Genomic DNA, 16,910 nt, shown 5'->3' on the forward strand with positions numbered 1-16,910 from the left:
GTAAATTGGGAAGTAATGTGACGGAATTTTCACTGAGGAAGAAAACTGTGTGTGGGGGTGTGCGTCCTGGTGAGGGGATTGGAGGGAGGTGAGTGTGGAAGAAGGAACACCAAATTGGGCAAAAAAAGATACTATCTTTAAAATCTTAAGCCTGAAATACTTAACAATTTTGGTATGAAAAAGATAGAATTGAGAATATCCTCTGTTTAGCAGACTTTGCTTTGAGCTTACCAAGTTTTTCAGCAGCTGTGAAAAGAGCATTTCTTGTTGAAAATAACATCAGGGGCGCCTGGGTGGCTCAGTTGTTAAGCATCTGCCTTTGGCTCAGGTCATGATCCCAGGGTCCTGGGATCGAGCCCCGAATCAGGCTCCCTGCTCAGCAGAAAGTCTTCTCCCTCTCCCACTTCTGCTTGTGTTCCCTTTCTCACTATCTCTGTCTGTCAAATAAATAAATAAAATCTTTAAAAAAAAAAAAGAAAAACAAAAAAGAAAACGACAGCAATACAGAAGGGCCAGATGATGTCAGTGATTTCAGATTATTTAACATAAAATGAAACTTCGAAAAAGACTTGGGCAACTTTGTGAAAAATTAAAAATAATAAGATCATGTCAGCCTTTTTTCCCCATAGTACAAGTGACACAGTATTACAGATGGAATCTATTAAGAAAACAGATTGAAGTACAAGGATATGTACCAAGAGTAATTAATCTGCTTAGGATATCTTAAGTGTTCATGTAATGTACATAAACCTTACATTTTGCTTTAATGTAGTGGACGTACATTATTTTTGCTTTTTAGAATATAAATTAATACAATAAAGACCGTTGATCAGCTTAACAAATAGGTATTTCCAAAGTTCCTCTTTTCACTCTCAAAAGTGTCTTCCTTTGTATGGTTAGGGAACGAGGATGTCTGCCGGTTGAAGGATCAGAGCCATAAAAGGGTGATCAGGTTATAGTTCAGAATATACTTATATTATTAAACGAAGTTGGGCTTCTCCCCAGAAAGAGTTCTGAAAACAGAGGGTGGTTGTAATACCAAGTATTGCCAGTTCAACTCGCCCACATCCACAGGACCATGAACGTGAACGTGTTCTGAGCCCTCACTTGAAGAGAGAGGAAAGAAGAAACAGAAGTTACTATCTAGACAGTACACTTGAGAGAAGTTCTCTCTTGGTTCTAACCCCCTCCCCTTTTTTCCCCCTCTCACACAGGCATTTTATTAATGCTTTTGAAGATTAGAAGATACTTTGCCTTCTGGAGTTTTCTGACTCGCTGCTGATGATCTGAGCTTGAGCTGAGGGCTGCCCAGTTAGGGGAGATGATCATTAAGCCTCTGTAACATCTAAGTGAGTAGAGATGCCGCCTTGCGCTGTGTTTAACTGCTTAAGAAGAAAGTAAAATTTTGTAACGTTAAAGGTTTAAAGTATTATGCATTTTAATTGGATCCTTTAAGTTTTGTTGTTGAGTAATGATGGCAATTATTGTAATTCCAACAAGTGAGTATTTGTAAGTAATGGGATTCCAGAAGAAATTAGTCCCCTGATGATAAAAAAAAAAGTTTGTGAAAATATTTTCCACGAATAATACTTGAGCTTGTAAGAAATCTAGTGAAGACCTAAGTGCGTATATTAGAAACTTAAAAGCGTTCTCCCTGGTGCTTTATTTTACTTTTATGTTATGAAATGCAAAATTATTGGTAAGGCAACTCATAAATTTTAAAAATATGGCTGTATTTGTACCGAAGTTGTCTTTTAACATAGACTGTATTTTGGTTAACTTGAAATAAATACTGGTTTGTTTTGTAGAAGTAGAATTTTAATAGCTCTTAATATTTGAAAATAACGATTTTTCCCCCTGCTAATAGAGATTAAAAACACAGAATCTCTCTGGATTTAACTTTCTTTTTTAATTGAGGAGACTAAGAAGGAAGGGCATCCATACTTTCTAATCAAAACATATGGATGAAATTTAAAGAGTTGAGCCAGTAATCTTGATAGAAATTGTTTCTCAGAATGAAAGCTATTTCTCCTCTTCTTATAGCAGTTGAGCCTGTTTTAACAAAACTAGGAAACCATGAGGTTGTACTGTGGTCTTGAATTGTGAAGTTAAAAATGATTAATAAATATACAGGTGTTTCCCTCTATGATAGGTTAAATTTGGTCGCTATCTGTGCTGTCCCAAATGGTAGCCACTGGCCACATGTAGCCACTGACATTTGAAATGTGGCTAGCACCACTGGGATGTGTTGTGCATTACATACACACTATATTCAAAGACTTACATGAAAGAAAACCCTGTAAAATATTTTATTAATAATTTTTGTATGAATTACATATTGAAATGACAATATTATGGCTACATTAGGTTAAACAAACCTCTTAAAAATTTCACTTGCTTTCTTTTGCGTTTTTATGTGACTGCTGGAAAATTCTAAATTACTTGCGGATTATGTTATATTTCTAATGGACAGAAGTAGTCATATGTGATCAACATTCTTAGTGATCCATTACTCACCATTCTGTAGGCTTGAGTCTTCTGGTGTGTGTATGGATCAGTCAGTATAAATCTATATTATAAATGTATATATATGTATAAATCTATATATATGGTTCTTTGATTCATCAGATAGTTCCTAATATCTCCCATGTGCCAGACAGTATTCTAGTCACTGGCCATACGGTATAGAACAAAGTAAACCACCCTGGGGCGCCTGGGTGCCTCATTCCATTAAGCGTCCAACTTTTGATTTCAGCCCAGCTCTTGATTTCAGCATCATGAGTTCAAGCCTCATGCTGGGCTCCATACCGGGTGTGGAGCCTACTTTAAAAAAAAAAAAAAAAAAAAGTCCTCCTTTTCATGGAGTTAGCAATGGAGACTAAACACAGACTAAAAACAAAGAAGAAAAAAATATATAATCTATTAGAAAGCCATAAGCACTCTGGAAACAAGGTAGGGTGTTCAAGAAAAGCCTCACTGAGGAAGGTGAGAGAGGGACCCTGTAGAGATCTTAGGGAAGAGTGTTCCAGGCACGGGGAGTAGAAACACAAAGCTTTTGTGGCAGGAGTGTGCTTGGCTTGTTCAAGTGGTGGTGGAAGGAGGTGTGGTGATGGTTTGGAGTGGAGTGAGTGAGGGGGAGAGGAGATGAAAGGTAATGCATGGTCATAGCAGGTGAGCGTTTGCAAGGACTCAGTAAGATGGAGCTCCCTTGGTGGGTTTTGAGAAGAGAAGTGACTGGATCTTCCTGTGGAAGCTGTTTCGACTAGACTTCTCTGAGGGGAGGGTGGGAGCATTTCCAAGGGTGGCAGCAGAGAGCCCCAAGGCTGCTGCCGTGACCCGTGTGAGAGATGGTGGACCCGGAGCCCATAAACAAGGAAAGTGAAGAGAAGGGAGGGAATTCTAGTTTCCCCTTACTGTGGAACTGGCTGTAGAGTGAGAGAGAGAGAGATGTGTCAAGAATGACTCCATTTGCAGCTTGAACCACTGAAGAATGGAGTTGCCTTTTGAGTTGGCTTGGAGTGAACAGAATGACGAGGGGGCTGCTCGGTTTCGGACACGTTCATTTTGAGATTCCTCTTCAGACCTCTGAGTGGGAAGGTCAAGTAGGCAGAGTCTGGAGTTCAGCGAGTGTCAGGGCTGAAGAGGCGAATTTGAAATCATAAGCAATTACCATTACTTTAAAGCCCTAAGAAGAGTTGAAGCCACCAAAGGAGTGAGAAGAGACGGAAAAGGGGAGAGGGAGTGGGCGGTGGTTCAGGAACACCGTCTGCGCTCAGAGAGGCCCACTGGACCCGTGTTGTCGAATTAGCATCTGTCTTCTCTAGGGCAGCAGTGATGCGGTAGCCACGTGGGAGATGCTTTTATCTCTGGAAGCTGCACACTGACGTATTCAGGGGGGAAGTGTCCTATGTCTCTCTTCCCCTTTTGGATGGTCTGACACAAAAGAACTGTAGAAAAAACTGGAAGGAGTGTGCTAAAATGTCAGTGTGTAGGCCTTCAGCCGAATACCTGAATACTTTGAACTTTTCTGCAGATTCAAAGTTGTTTTTAAAAGCATCTCTGAAGAGGGACAAGTGTGAGGGTGGTGGGCTGCTGGTTTTCATAAGCCTTGCTGAGTGTTTGACGCTACACACGCCGTACATGTTTGACTTGGGTAAGAATAGAAAACAATAAAATAAGTCAGAGCTGGTAGGGGAAGCGTGGTGACTTTGGGAAATGTTACCTAATAACCAAATCAGTTCTTTGGAAATTAGTACTTTTTAAATATGGCCGTTGAGTCTGAGGGCTGAAATTTACCTTGGAGCACCTCTCAGCCTGCCTCATCCACGCTAGGGATTAATAAAATGAAGTTCAAGGAAGTGAAATGACTTGCACAGGGTCACGTGCCCGTGTCGCAGAAGAGCCAGATCTGGAAACTGCATCTTTGTACTTAGGTTTCAATCATTAAAAAAAAAAAAAAAGAAAGAAAGGACAGAGAGAGGTCTAGGACCTGAGCCAGGGACCACTGCAACAACTGGAGTCTCAACACGAGAGCCTGAGGAACAGATGAGAAGGTAGGCATTGGGATATTCTAGTCACCAAGGGCGAAAGTGTTGTGAGAAGCAAGGATAACCGGCCTTGTCAAATGCTGCCGGTGCGTTAGATACGATGTGAGGTGAAAATCGAGCATGGGATTCAGCAGCGAGGAGGTTATTAGCAAGGTCGACAAAAGGTTTTCGTGAAGTGGTGGAGAAAAAAGCCCGAATGAAACCGGTTCAAGGGAGAGTTGGAGGAGGTGCCCCGAAGAGGATGAGTGTAGACCCTCTTCTGAGGAACTGTGGAGCCAAGGGGGGGCGGTCAAAGAAGTGTTTGATGTTTGTTTACCAGATGGGAGAAATTACTTTTTTCCCAATGTGTGTATTAAGAAAGATTTCAAAATACTCTTCTGAAATGACCCACCAGGTTTGTGACATTTAAGACTACCACCGTGTGTGTGTGTGTGTGTGTGTGTGTGTATGTATGTGTGTGCGTGTGTGTGCGCGCATATGTGCACAGGTGTGGAGAGGTTGGCATTATGTTAAAGGTTGCTTTTGTGTAGTTGTTAGAAAAGTTGGCCTCATTTCTTCTTGCTCAGGGAGTGCATTCACACTGCAATAATTAGAATTTTAGAATTTTCAAGGAAATAAGTGTTAAGCCTGTTCTCAATCGAAAGTGTTGAGAAAGCGATTGTTTGGGGGGTAATCTCTCCTCCTTACCTTTTTTTTTTTTTGGAAAGACTTTATTTATTTGACAGAGAGAGCACTAGCAGGGGAAGCAGCTGAGGGAGAGGGAGAAGCAGGCTCCCCACTCAGCAGGGAGCCTGATGTGGGGCTCGATACCAGGACCCTGGGATCATGACCTGACCCAAAGGTGGACCTTCAGCCAACTGAGCCACCTAGGCGCCCCTCTTCTCCTTACGTTTAAGGAAGTTACCAAAATGTTGGAAGAAACGGAAGCATAGACATGTACAAGGTCACAAGACGAAATGTTGCCAGCTGATTCACCAGCTGCGCGGAACACTTAATCCCTGTGTATTTCCATTCTGACAGGTATAAAATGAGGATGGGATTTGTCCTACCTACTATGTGAGGTTTTCATAGGATCACATGAGACGGGAGATGAAAGAGCTTTGTCAAGTTCAAAGCATTCTATAAATACAGTGCCCCAGTGCCGAAGGCAAGTTAGGCCTGAGGGTTTTGTGATAGTATCTGGAATAACAGGAGAAAAAATTGGATTACAAAATCTGGATTGCGAATACTCATATAATAATACTAATGGCACCTGCAAGAATTTCCTTTTTGCCCAAGTCCAGCTTTGCTGACAACATCACAGAACCCCTTGTCTTTGGGCCATCGTGGAGTTTTTGTGGTTAAGGGCTATGGCTGAGATCCAAGTAGTCATTCAGCGAATCCCCTGGGAACCTCAAAATTAGTGAACATCTGACTGTTTTGGTACTTTTGATATAATGTTGGTTTGCTGGTGCTGTGTGGAAGGGCTCTTAATGGAAAATATTCAGGCTCTGATGATAAATTTTATGTCAGACTTGGAGAGCAGTTCTGTATTTGATACTTGACATGGAATTAATGTCCTGCTTTATTTTTCAAAGAGATTATGTTATGGGAGGGTGAGAAATTAAAAATGGATGGCAAGGTCACTTCCATTCATGATGATGTGAAGAGGATGGGTGGTTCTTTCTCAATAAAACAAGTCTGGAATGGGACAGGATTGACAAAACCAATCATTTCTGGGTACTGGAAATAGACTGGGAAGGCAGACAATAAACAGGCTGCAGCCTTGGCTAGAAAGAGTGGGAGTTTGTGGCCCTCTTGCCTGGGCCCCTCTCCCACCTCTTATCTCACTCGGTGAGAACTACAGTTTTACCAATTTGTACTTTTTACCAGAAGTGATAGATGCAATTTGATGGGGGTTGGTGGTAGAAACCCACAGCTTTGTTGGCCAAGAGTGGCATACCCAATTCGTAATGGACGGGGGAAGACCTACAGCTTTGCTGCCTCAGTGTTGCGGTCCTGGTTTGGAGCTACCATCCAGAAATTTAACAGGGCGATCCCAGAAATGGGAGAGCCATAGAAGGGCTGACATCAGCTTTCCACACAGTTGCGTCCGGCTGCTAAGTTTGCATGCCCATGGGATCGATACTCAAGAGAACCCGGCAAAGAGCCAAAGTCAGGGGAGTTTCTTGAGAGCTGGGGACAACTCTGAATGCTTTTACAATCCACATGCAGCTTCCTCAGTGGAGGGTGGAAGCCTTAACAGGTACAGAGGATTCAAACACAGACTCTGCCCAAATCACTGTGGCTGACCAGTACCCTAGGCAGATGCAGGGGTAACTCATAGGGAACCAAACCAGAGGACAGAAATACGAATTTTATTTTATTTTTAAAAGATTTTATTTTATTTATTTGACAGACAGAGATTACAAGGAGGCAGAGAGGCAGGCAGAGAGAGAGAAAGGAAAGCAAGCTCCCTGCTAGGCAGAGAGCCCGATGCAGGACTCGATCCCAGGACCCCGGGATCACGACCTGAGCCGAGGGCAGAGGCTTTAGCTCACTGAGCCACCCAGGTGCCTCCAGAAATAATGAATTTTAAAAACTAAGTTGGGGGGCACCTGGCTGGCTCAGTTGATGGAGTGTGCGACTGTTGATTTCAGGGTTGTAAATTTGAGCCCCATGGTGGGTGTAGAAATTACTTAAAAAAAAAAAGTAAGTAAAGATAACGAGCTACGTTCATGGAAGAGACAGATTCTACAGTTTAACTGCAAGCAGATTACTTAAAGGAACCATACCCCTTAGAAAACTCAGGACTATCAGCAGATGAGTGGATAACTAAAATGTGGAGTATCCAGACAGTGGAATACTATTTGGTGGTAAAAAAAAAAAGGAGGGATGTACTGACACATGCTATGTTCGTGGCTGAACCTTAACGTTATACCAAGTGAAAGAAGAGAGTTCCATTTATATGAAATGTCCAGAATAGACAAATCCATTCGTAATAGTATCAAAAAGGCCAAAATACAGAGGAATAAATTTAATGAGAGATGTTTACTAAGAGAACAGTATTTAGTAAGAATACCCAAATAAGTAGGAATATCATTATTAGCTGTCTTTCACAGAATTTAGTGACCAGTGATAGCTGTATTTCCCTAGCACATGACCGTTGGTCTCATGTTTAATACCTGTGTTTATGGGCTGGAAGACAATATAGTTAATGTGGCAGTTGCCCCCCCAGATGGTTCTGTAGATTCAACAGAGTTATCGTTAGAATTTCAGAAAAGATTTTTTTGAAAGTATTTGTAGAAAAAACAGAGTCTAAAATTCTTATGGGGCGCCTGGGTGGCTCAGTTGTTAAGTGTCTGCTTTCGGTTCAGGTCAGGATCCCAGGGTCCTGACATCAAGGCCCACATCGGGCTCCCTGCTCGGCGGGAAGCCTGCTTCTCCCTCTCCCACTCCCCCTGCTTGTGTTCCCTCTCTCGCTGTGTCTCTCTCTCTCTCTCAAATAAATAAATCTTAAAAAAAAATAAAAAAATAAAATTCACATGGAAATGCAGAGAATAGAGAATAATCAAAATAACTTTAAAAAAGAAGTTGGTCTCAAAACTTACCGTAAAGCTGTAGTAATAAAGACAGCATGGCGATTGCATAGGGATGGACATAGAGATCAGTGGAATGGAATATCTAGAAGGAGATACAGATCCTGTGTGATCCACTACTTTCCTTTTTCTTCTTTCTTTCTTTCTTTTTTTTTTAAGATTTATTTATTTGAGAGAGGTGTATGCCTGAGCAGGTGGGGGGAGGGGCAGAGGGAGAGAATCTTCAAGCAGACTCCCTGCTGAGCATGGAGCCCGATGTGGGGCTCGATCTCACAACCCTGACGAGATGACCTCAGCGGAAATGAAGAGTCGGAAGCTTAACTGACTGAGCCACCCCACCCATGACTTTTTTTTTTTTTTTAAGATTTTATTTATTTATTTGACAGAGATCACAAGTAGGCAGAGAGGCAGGCAGAGAGAGAGGGGGAAGCAGGCTCCCTGCTGAGCAGAGAGCCCGAAGGTGGGGCTCGATCTCAGGACCCTAAGATCATGACCCAAGCTGAAGGCAGAGGCTTAATCCACTGGGCCACCCAGGTGCCCCCCCCATGACTTTTAAACAGGTGCTGATGTGATTCAGTAGGGACAACATCATCTTTTCAGCAAAGAGTTCTGCCAGAGTTGGACACCCATGCGAACTAAAATGTGCCCAGATCTTTACGACACACGCAGAAATGAACTTAAGGCGGATCATAGGAAACGTAAAGAAGAAAAGATAGCAGGACATTTTCATGTCTTGTGTTAGACAAAGACTTAGTTAATAAGATATAAAAAGCATGAAGTAGATAAAAGAAAAAAGGATAAACTGGACTTCATCAGAATGAAAGTTCCACTTTTCAAAAGACACCACTGTTAAAATGAGAAGTCACGCCACAAACTTAGAGAAAATATTTACAAAGTAGATGTCTGATGAAGGATTTGTATCTTGAAGATACATAAAGAAATTTCATAAAACTCAGTCATAAGACTGATTAACTTAATCATAATTTAATCATAATTTTGAAAAAAATGTACAAAAGATTTGGAGAGATGTATCACCAGGGAAGATATACATGAATGGTAAATGTACACACGAAAAAATTTTCAGCATCTTTAATCATTAGGGAAGGGCAAATTAGACCCATAATAAGATATTGCTATACATGCTCTCTAATGGCTAAAATTAAAAAGACAGTTCATGTTTTGACAAGGATGTAAAAAAAACAAAACAAAAAACAAAACAATCCAGGAAGCTCACACGTTGCTGGTGGGAATATAAAATGGTACAGCCATTGTTGGAAAACCGTTTGTTAAAACGTTCATCACACACTTGATGTATGACCCAGCAGGTCCATCCCCACCTGGGTCCTCAGAAGTAACAGCCTGTATCTAGACAAAAACTTACATGCAGTATTCCTAACAGCTTTACCTGTGATTGTCGGAAACTGAAATTTGTGTGTAAGTGTCCATCAGTAGATGAATGGGTGAGCAAATTGGCATGACCGTTCGATGGCACGCTCCTCGGTAATGAAAAGGTAATGATACACACAAACAGCATGTATGGATCTCAGAATATTTTGCATGAATAAAGCTAATCTCCCCCCCACCCCAGCCCCGCAAGTACCAATACTGTCTGATTCCATTTAGGTGAAACTCTACAAAATGCACACTGATTCATTATGACAGAGCAGGCCATTGGTTGCAGATCAGTGGGTGGCGTAAGGGAGGAGGGAGAAAAGGATTCTAAAGGGAGGAGCACACGAAACATCGGAGGTGATTATAGGTTCATCATCTTGATTATGCACAGTAGTTTCGTGGCTGTATACATACGTCAAAATTCATCAAATTGTACATTTCAAATATGTGCAGTTTATTATATATGAATTCTACCTGAATGAGGCTGTGAAAATTGTGCCTGTTCAAAAACCAAAGACATGTTCATAGCAGTGTTATTTGTGATAGACAAAAACTGGAAACAATCCAGTTCATCAGCTGGTGAATGGATAAGCAAAGTGTGTTGTGTTCCTACAACGGAGTATTATGTAGCCATGAGAAAGAATGAAGCACTAATTCATGCTACCGAGACGTGCTACGACATGGGTAAATCCCAGAAACTTTACGCCAAGTGAAAGAAACTGGAAACAAAGGACTGCATATTGTATGATACCATTTTTGTGAGAATTTTAGGAAAGGCAAAGCTATAGGTCAGATTAGCAGTTGCCTAGAGGGCCATAGTGGGAGCAGAGACTGGCCCCAAAGAAGTGCAAGGGAACTGTTGGGGTGATGGAACCATTCGTGGTGACAGTTGTGCAGCTGTAGAAATGTACCAGAGCATATCTGATTGTACACATAAAATGAATGACGTCTATGGCATGTAGATTATACCTCAGTAAAGCCATTAAAAAAGTGAGTAGCCACTCAGAATTCTAAATTCTCGTAAGGTGACCATTCAAGAAGTTGGACTAGATAGGCTGATTTCATTGTAATATATCGGTTTGGAATACTCTGGTGAGATCCATTAAATTCATGTTCTATGTCAAGTACTCTTAGGGTTCTCACTGTAAAAAAAATCATCATTAGTTGTCTTTCACAGAATTTAGTGACCATTAACAACTGTATTTCCCTAGCATGTGAACATTGGTTTTATGTTTCACCTCCCCCACTGGAAGAAATGGTAGTTTCTTAGATTAATGTTCTAGTTGTGTAAAGTGGTTCAAATATGTGGAGGTAGGTTATCAGGAAGGAAATTTACGGCAGCCTAACACCTTTGCATGATCTAGATACAGAAAGGCATACCCTTGTAGGTGTCCACCTGTCCCCAGCCCTGTACAGGTGGACATAGCAGGTCCTCTGGACGTTAAGATCCCGTGGGTGTGGGGAATGGGGATATAGAGTGCAACCAAGAGAAGTTCTTCTGGAGCACTTCTGGCTGGGCCTGGCCATGTTCTGCACCATACTAGGGACCAGAATCTCGGGGGCTAGTGCCTTCATGCTTTCACCTCCTGCGTATCTTCATATATAAAGCAGGAAATTGAATTTTACTTCTTTAGGTCAAAGTGCATCTCTTTCTGGTACAAAGTTGCCGAATTTTGATGAATAATCAACAACCCTGGAATGTTTTGTCCATGATTCTGCCTCATGCTGTGCAAATTTGAAAAATTTATTTTGGAAACAACCAGTGCTTTAAGGGGAAGTCATTCATTCATTTTCCCAAATAAAGTACTAGCTATTTAACCAAATGCTACTTTTCCTCCTTTTCCCTCCCTGCAAGTAAACCCTTTATTCAACAAAGATTTAGGGGACACTCATATTAGTCAGAGACTCTGAAGATGAGATACAACTACAGAGATAACAGAAGTATGGAGAGGGGGTAGAGGTGGGGGGCTGATAACCTAACCTGCCTCCGTAGCGACGAGGGGCACTTACGGCGAGGGGCTGGGAAGGCTCTGGAGAAAGGCATTTGGAGAGCTGAGGTTTGAAGGATGAATAGGACTTGGCTATTAACCAGGTGGGGGGAAGTTTGCTGGAGACATTGGCTTTAAAGGACAGAGAAGAGTGAAGAGATTCAGTGACTGACTTTTGACTTTGAGACGAGCTGAATTTGAAGGATATGGGAGAAAAAAAGAGCCGGGGATTGGTTCAACTTTCCGTATTTCAGCAGGTGATGGTGTATCATTCCTTGAGGTGGGAATGTAAGACCCCTGGGGCTTGTATTTGTTTCGCTTGTTGATTTGGGAAAACGAGAATTCACCTTGGAGGTTTTGTCAGAGGAAAGCAGCTGTTTGCACATACTTGATAGAACTTTAAAAATGATGCTGTGACCCTTTGTCCAGCTTTGGCAGGACACGATTGGAGAATTAGGGAGGAAAGTGGAAACTGACAAGGTCTTGGCCGGCTGTGTGTGCGTGCAGTTATCACGGGCTATAGTCTGTCTCATGTTTACAGGTAGAATCATTCTTGAAAACAGGGTAATTACAGAGAGCACAAATACTTGCGCATGAAAACCTATCACATTAAAAAATGTAATTGTTCCTTTAGTTTTTTTGTCATTTATAAGGTATACTCTATAAAGAAGATGAAAACGGATAAATTTTAGAAAAGACCGCTCAATCCTTTATGTGTATTGGCTCATTTTAACTTTTAAAACAACCTTGTAAAGGAGGTACTTTTAATCATATTAATTCATGTTAAAGATTCATTGTAAAGGGATTTAGACATCAACAGATTTAAATTTTTTTTGACATGGCATTAACACAAAATATATATTCTTTTTTTTTTTAAAGATTTTATTTTATTTATTTGATAGATCACAAGCAGGCAGAGAGGCAGGCAGAGAGAGAGGAGGAAGCAGGCTCACCGCTGAGCAGAGAGCCCGACGCGGGGCTCGATCCTAGGACTCCGAGATCATGACCTGAGCCGAAGGCAGCGGCTTAACCTACTGAGCCACCCAGGCGCCCCCAAAATATATATTCTTAGTCATGTCCATTGAGTTTATCATGTAAACAAGGATGACAGTTTATTATTTTAGAGATTCTATTTATTTCTGCCTTGTGCTTCTTTTGAAAGTAGATTTGTGATACACAAAATAGTACCATATTTTATACTTTTCGAGAAGATTGAAGAATAATTTGGAAAATAACTCCTTTCTCATGAAAAACTTTGCCCATTATTTACTTTTCTGTTTTTTTTTTAAGTGATCACAAATATACATTAAACCAAAGATACTATGTAAACAGTTGCTTTGAGACCACATCAAAACAGTAAAGTTAAAATTAGGTTCTGCCTATTACTTCAGACTGATCTTTTAGTAATAAGTGGTCAGTCCTGCTTTAAATGTATTCCTGGTTGAAATACCTTGAGGGAGTAAGTTGCTGGACCTCAGGCTGTTCCCTTGCCTATAAAATGAGGATAATGAAATAACCTCCTCCAATGATAGAAAAATAACTTCTTGGTCTTAAGTGCCTGTGTCCACAGGCAGTTCCCTTTTGTACCACAAGAGGGAGCTCCCGTGTCGTTGCTAACCTGAGGCGCGCTCTGAACGCCTTTCTAAAATGTGGTCGAGAAGTTCGGAATGAGTGGATTGCTGGGAAAATGTGGAAAGGCAAAGACTGTTTTGACAGTGTAATGAGAAAGAGATACTCAAAACACAGTGATGAAAAGGAAGGGCTTGAATTTTCAGATGTGAAAGCTTTTGCTGACATGCATCGTTACGGATTTCCATTCCCAGTCAACAACCTTTCTTCTTTGTCCTGTATCTGAGAATTTTGATGTATTTATTTTGTTTTCCTTCTTCTCTGCAACTGTGTCTATAAATCTTTTGTATCAAACAAATGTAGAAGTTCAGTTTCTCAGTAGTGGTCCTGAACAATTAGTATTGGTTAAAGATAAAATGGATTGTTTGTGCTTCATGCCTTGGCTATGTACGAAATGTGTTGGCCTTCAGTTAGGAAATTGGAAAAAACGTGAATTTTTTTCATCCTGCCATTCTCGCTCTGTATACTTTTTTCCTTTGTTTATGCTTCTGAATTCTTTTATGTGATGTTTTGCTGTCATACGTAGCTCAGAAGGTTGGGTGTGGACAAGGAAAAACATTGTTCTGTGGATGAACCCTAGGGACATGGAAGTAATTACATTATACAGTGAAATTTAAAAATTGGAAACCAAGATCAAAGCGAAACAGAAAGAGCGAAGTTGGCAATTGTGGAATTACTTCAGTAAATTTAGGGCAGTATTCAGTTTTTATCTCAACTGTGTGACTATTTCATGTGAATGTTGGTTTTTTTATTTAAATTATCCCTTTATAATAAAGGCAGTCCCTTTATGAAAAACCAAGAGCACATAATTTTTTCACGTAACAGTAATTATACTGTTAATGCTTTTTGTATTGGAAAATGTTCTGAATTTAGAAAAACAATACTCCCTAGGCATCGCCTTACTTCGAACCCTACTTTTAGAATTCTCTGGGGGTTGTTCCTAGTAGTAAACTTGTCCAAGTTTGGGGTCAGACTGTCCTGGCTCATGTTATGGCACCACTGTGTTTGAAACTTGACAAAAGCAGAGTTATTCTTATAATTTCATTTTCACTGGCTTGAAATCTGGTAATTTCTTGAGCAGGAGGAACAGAAGAGGAATAACTCTAGAAGTTACGCATCATTTTATCTGTGGAGCCACCGATTTAATATGATGGCTGCTGGGACACTATAAGGAGTTACAAACTTGTAAATACTTTTGAGATTGCAACATCCCCCAAAGAAAGAATATAAAAGAAAAAAAGCACTGGCTCTATTTTCTTTGCTTCTACTGCAAAATTTGTTCTTGTTTCAAAATGTGGGAACGCCCATGGTAATCTGTTGTTCATATGAATGTCATCCTTCTTGTTTTTGTAAAAAGAAGGTAGAGAACAGTTGATATAGGGGCAAGCTGACCCTTTTCTTTTAAAGTTACTTTTTAAAAATATGGGCTATTTCAGGCATATAAAGAAAGCATAAGGAATACTAAAGATTTAAAGTTGTGCGTGGCTATTAAAACATCATGTGCATTTGTCCACAAGCCTGACCCTCTCTCTGCCAGGTGTCATGTCCCGAATTTGGTGTTTCTCCTCACTCCTGTTTTTACGCTTCACTAAATACAGATGTATTCCTAAACATAAATAGAATTGCAGTCCATGTTTTTTACCCTCTTAACCAGTTTCTGGCTATACAGTACATTATTCACTGTAAGCACAATGTTGGACAGTGTGTCTCTGGAAATTCTCATCTAGCAGCCCTAAAACTTTATATCCCCTGAACAGCGGCTCCTCATTGCCCCTGATAACTGTCATTCTCCTTTGAGCTTTTATGAGTTTGACGATTTGGGATACCTCATATAAGTGAGAATCATGGGGCCCCTGGGTGGCTCAGTGGGTTAAAGCCTCTGCCTTCGGCTCAGGTCATGATTCCAGGGTCCTGGGATTGAGCCCTACATTGGGCTCTCTGCTCAGCAGGGAGCCCGCTCCCCCCCCACGCAACCCCCCCGCCGCCTGCTTCTCTGCCTACTTATGATCTCTGTCTGTCAAATAAATAAAGCCTTTTAAAAAAAAAACACAAAAACTTAAAAAAAAATGAAAATCGTGCAGTGTTTGCCCCTCTGTGACAGACTTCTTTCTCTCACATAATGTCCTCGGGGACCTTCCATGTTGTACAGCAGGATTTCCTCCTTTTTAAAGGTTAATTAATATTCCATTTTATTTATTTTTTAAAGTATTTGTGAATTCTTTTTTTTTTTTAAGATTTTTTAAATTTATTTGTCAGAGAGCGAGCACAGGCAGACAGAGAGGCAGGCAGAGGCAGAGGGAGAAGCAGGCTCCCTGCTGAGCAAGGAGCACGATGTGGGACTCGATCCCAGGACGCTGGGACCATGACCTGAGCCGAAGTCAGCCGCTTAACCAACTGAGCCACCCAGGCGTCCCTAATATTCCATTTTATGTTTGTATCATATCTTTATTCATTCGTCTGTTGATGGACATTGAGGTTGTTCCCCCTCTCCGCTGCCGTGAATCGCGCCGTAGTAAACGGGGAAGTGCATGTATCTCTTCGAACTCCGGGTACCCTGTGTTTGAGCTAAACATCCAGGGGTGGAATTTGCGCAAGCATATGCTAGTTCTATTTTTAATGTTTTAAGGACCCTCCCTACTGTTATCCATAGTAGCCGAACCATTTTAAATTCCCAAAAACAGGGCACCGGGGTTCCTATTTTTTCCCCATCCTCTCCAACACTTGTTATTTTTTTTCTTTTTATTTATTTATTTAAAAAAAATTTCTTTTATTTATTTGACAGACAGAGATCACAAGCAGGCAGAGAGGCAGGCAGAGAGAGAGAGAGGAGGAAGCAGGCTCCCCACAGAGCAGAGAGTCCGATGCGGGGCTCGATCCCAGGAACCTGGGATCCTGACCTGAGCCGAAGGCAGAGGCTTTAACCCACGGAGCCACCCAGGCGCCCCATTTTTTTTCTTTTTTAAAAAGATGTCATTTTATTGTTTTACTCTTTTAAAGTAGTCTGCCCACCCAACATGTATCTTGGACTCACAACCCCTAAATAAGTGTCACGTGTTCCGTTGATTGAGCCACCCAGCTATCCCAGTGGGCTGGCAGGCTGGCTTCCTTCCTCTTTCTTTTTCTTCTTCTTTTTTTCTTTTTCTTTTTTCCTTCCTTCTCCCTCTCTCTCTTTCTTTCTATAATTGTAATTTTAACAGGGATGAATTGGTACCTCATTGTGGTCTAACTTGTATCTCCCTGGTGATGAGTGATGCTGAGCACCTGTTGGCCGTTTGTATGTCATCTTTGGAGAAATGTCTGTCCATGTCGTTTGCCCATTTTGGTAGTGTTTATCCATCCATCTTCATCTGTATTTGCTGTGGAGTTATAGAGGTCCTGAGATATTACAGACACTAACTTCCTACCTGATATGTGGTTGCCACGTATTTTCTCCCATTCTCTAGGTTTCCTTTTTACTCTGTGGGTTGTGTCCCTTGCTGTGCAAAATCTTCTTAGTTTGATGTGTAGTCTTCCTTATTTTTGCTCTTGTTGCAAGACCAGTGTCATGAAGCTTTTCCTCTATTTGAGGGGGGGGATGCTAGAATTTTAATATAGTTATACCTATCTGTCATATTGAGGAAGAAAAGGTTTCTGCCTGTATAACTTTTCCAGTTAACATCTGCAAGCACACATACCGTAATCTCAGTTTATAAATTCATCAGAGTCTGAGCAATTGAGCAGTGGGTCTTTACTGCTGGGCTTACCAGCAGGAAACGACAAACGCATTAGTGTCCTCT

The sequence above is a fragment of the Lontra canadensis genome, unplaced genomic scaffold (assembly GCF_010015895.1).
Source record: "Lontra canadensis isolate GAN:19392208 unplaced genomic scaffold, GSC_riverotter_1.0 scaffold2, whole genome shotgun sequence".
Classification (NCBI taxonomy): domain Eukaryota; kingdom Metazoa; phylum Chordata; class Mammalia; order Carnivora; family Mustelidae; genus Lontra; species Lontra canadensis.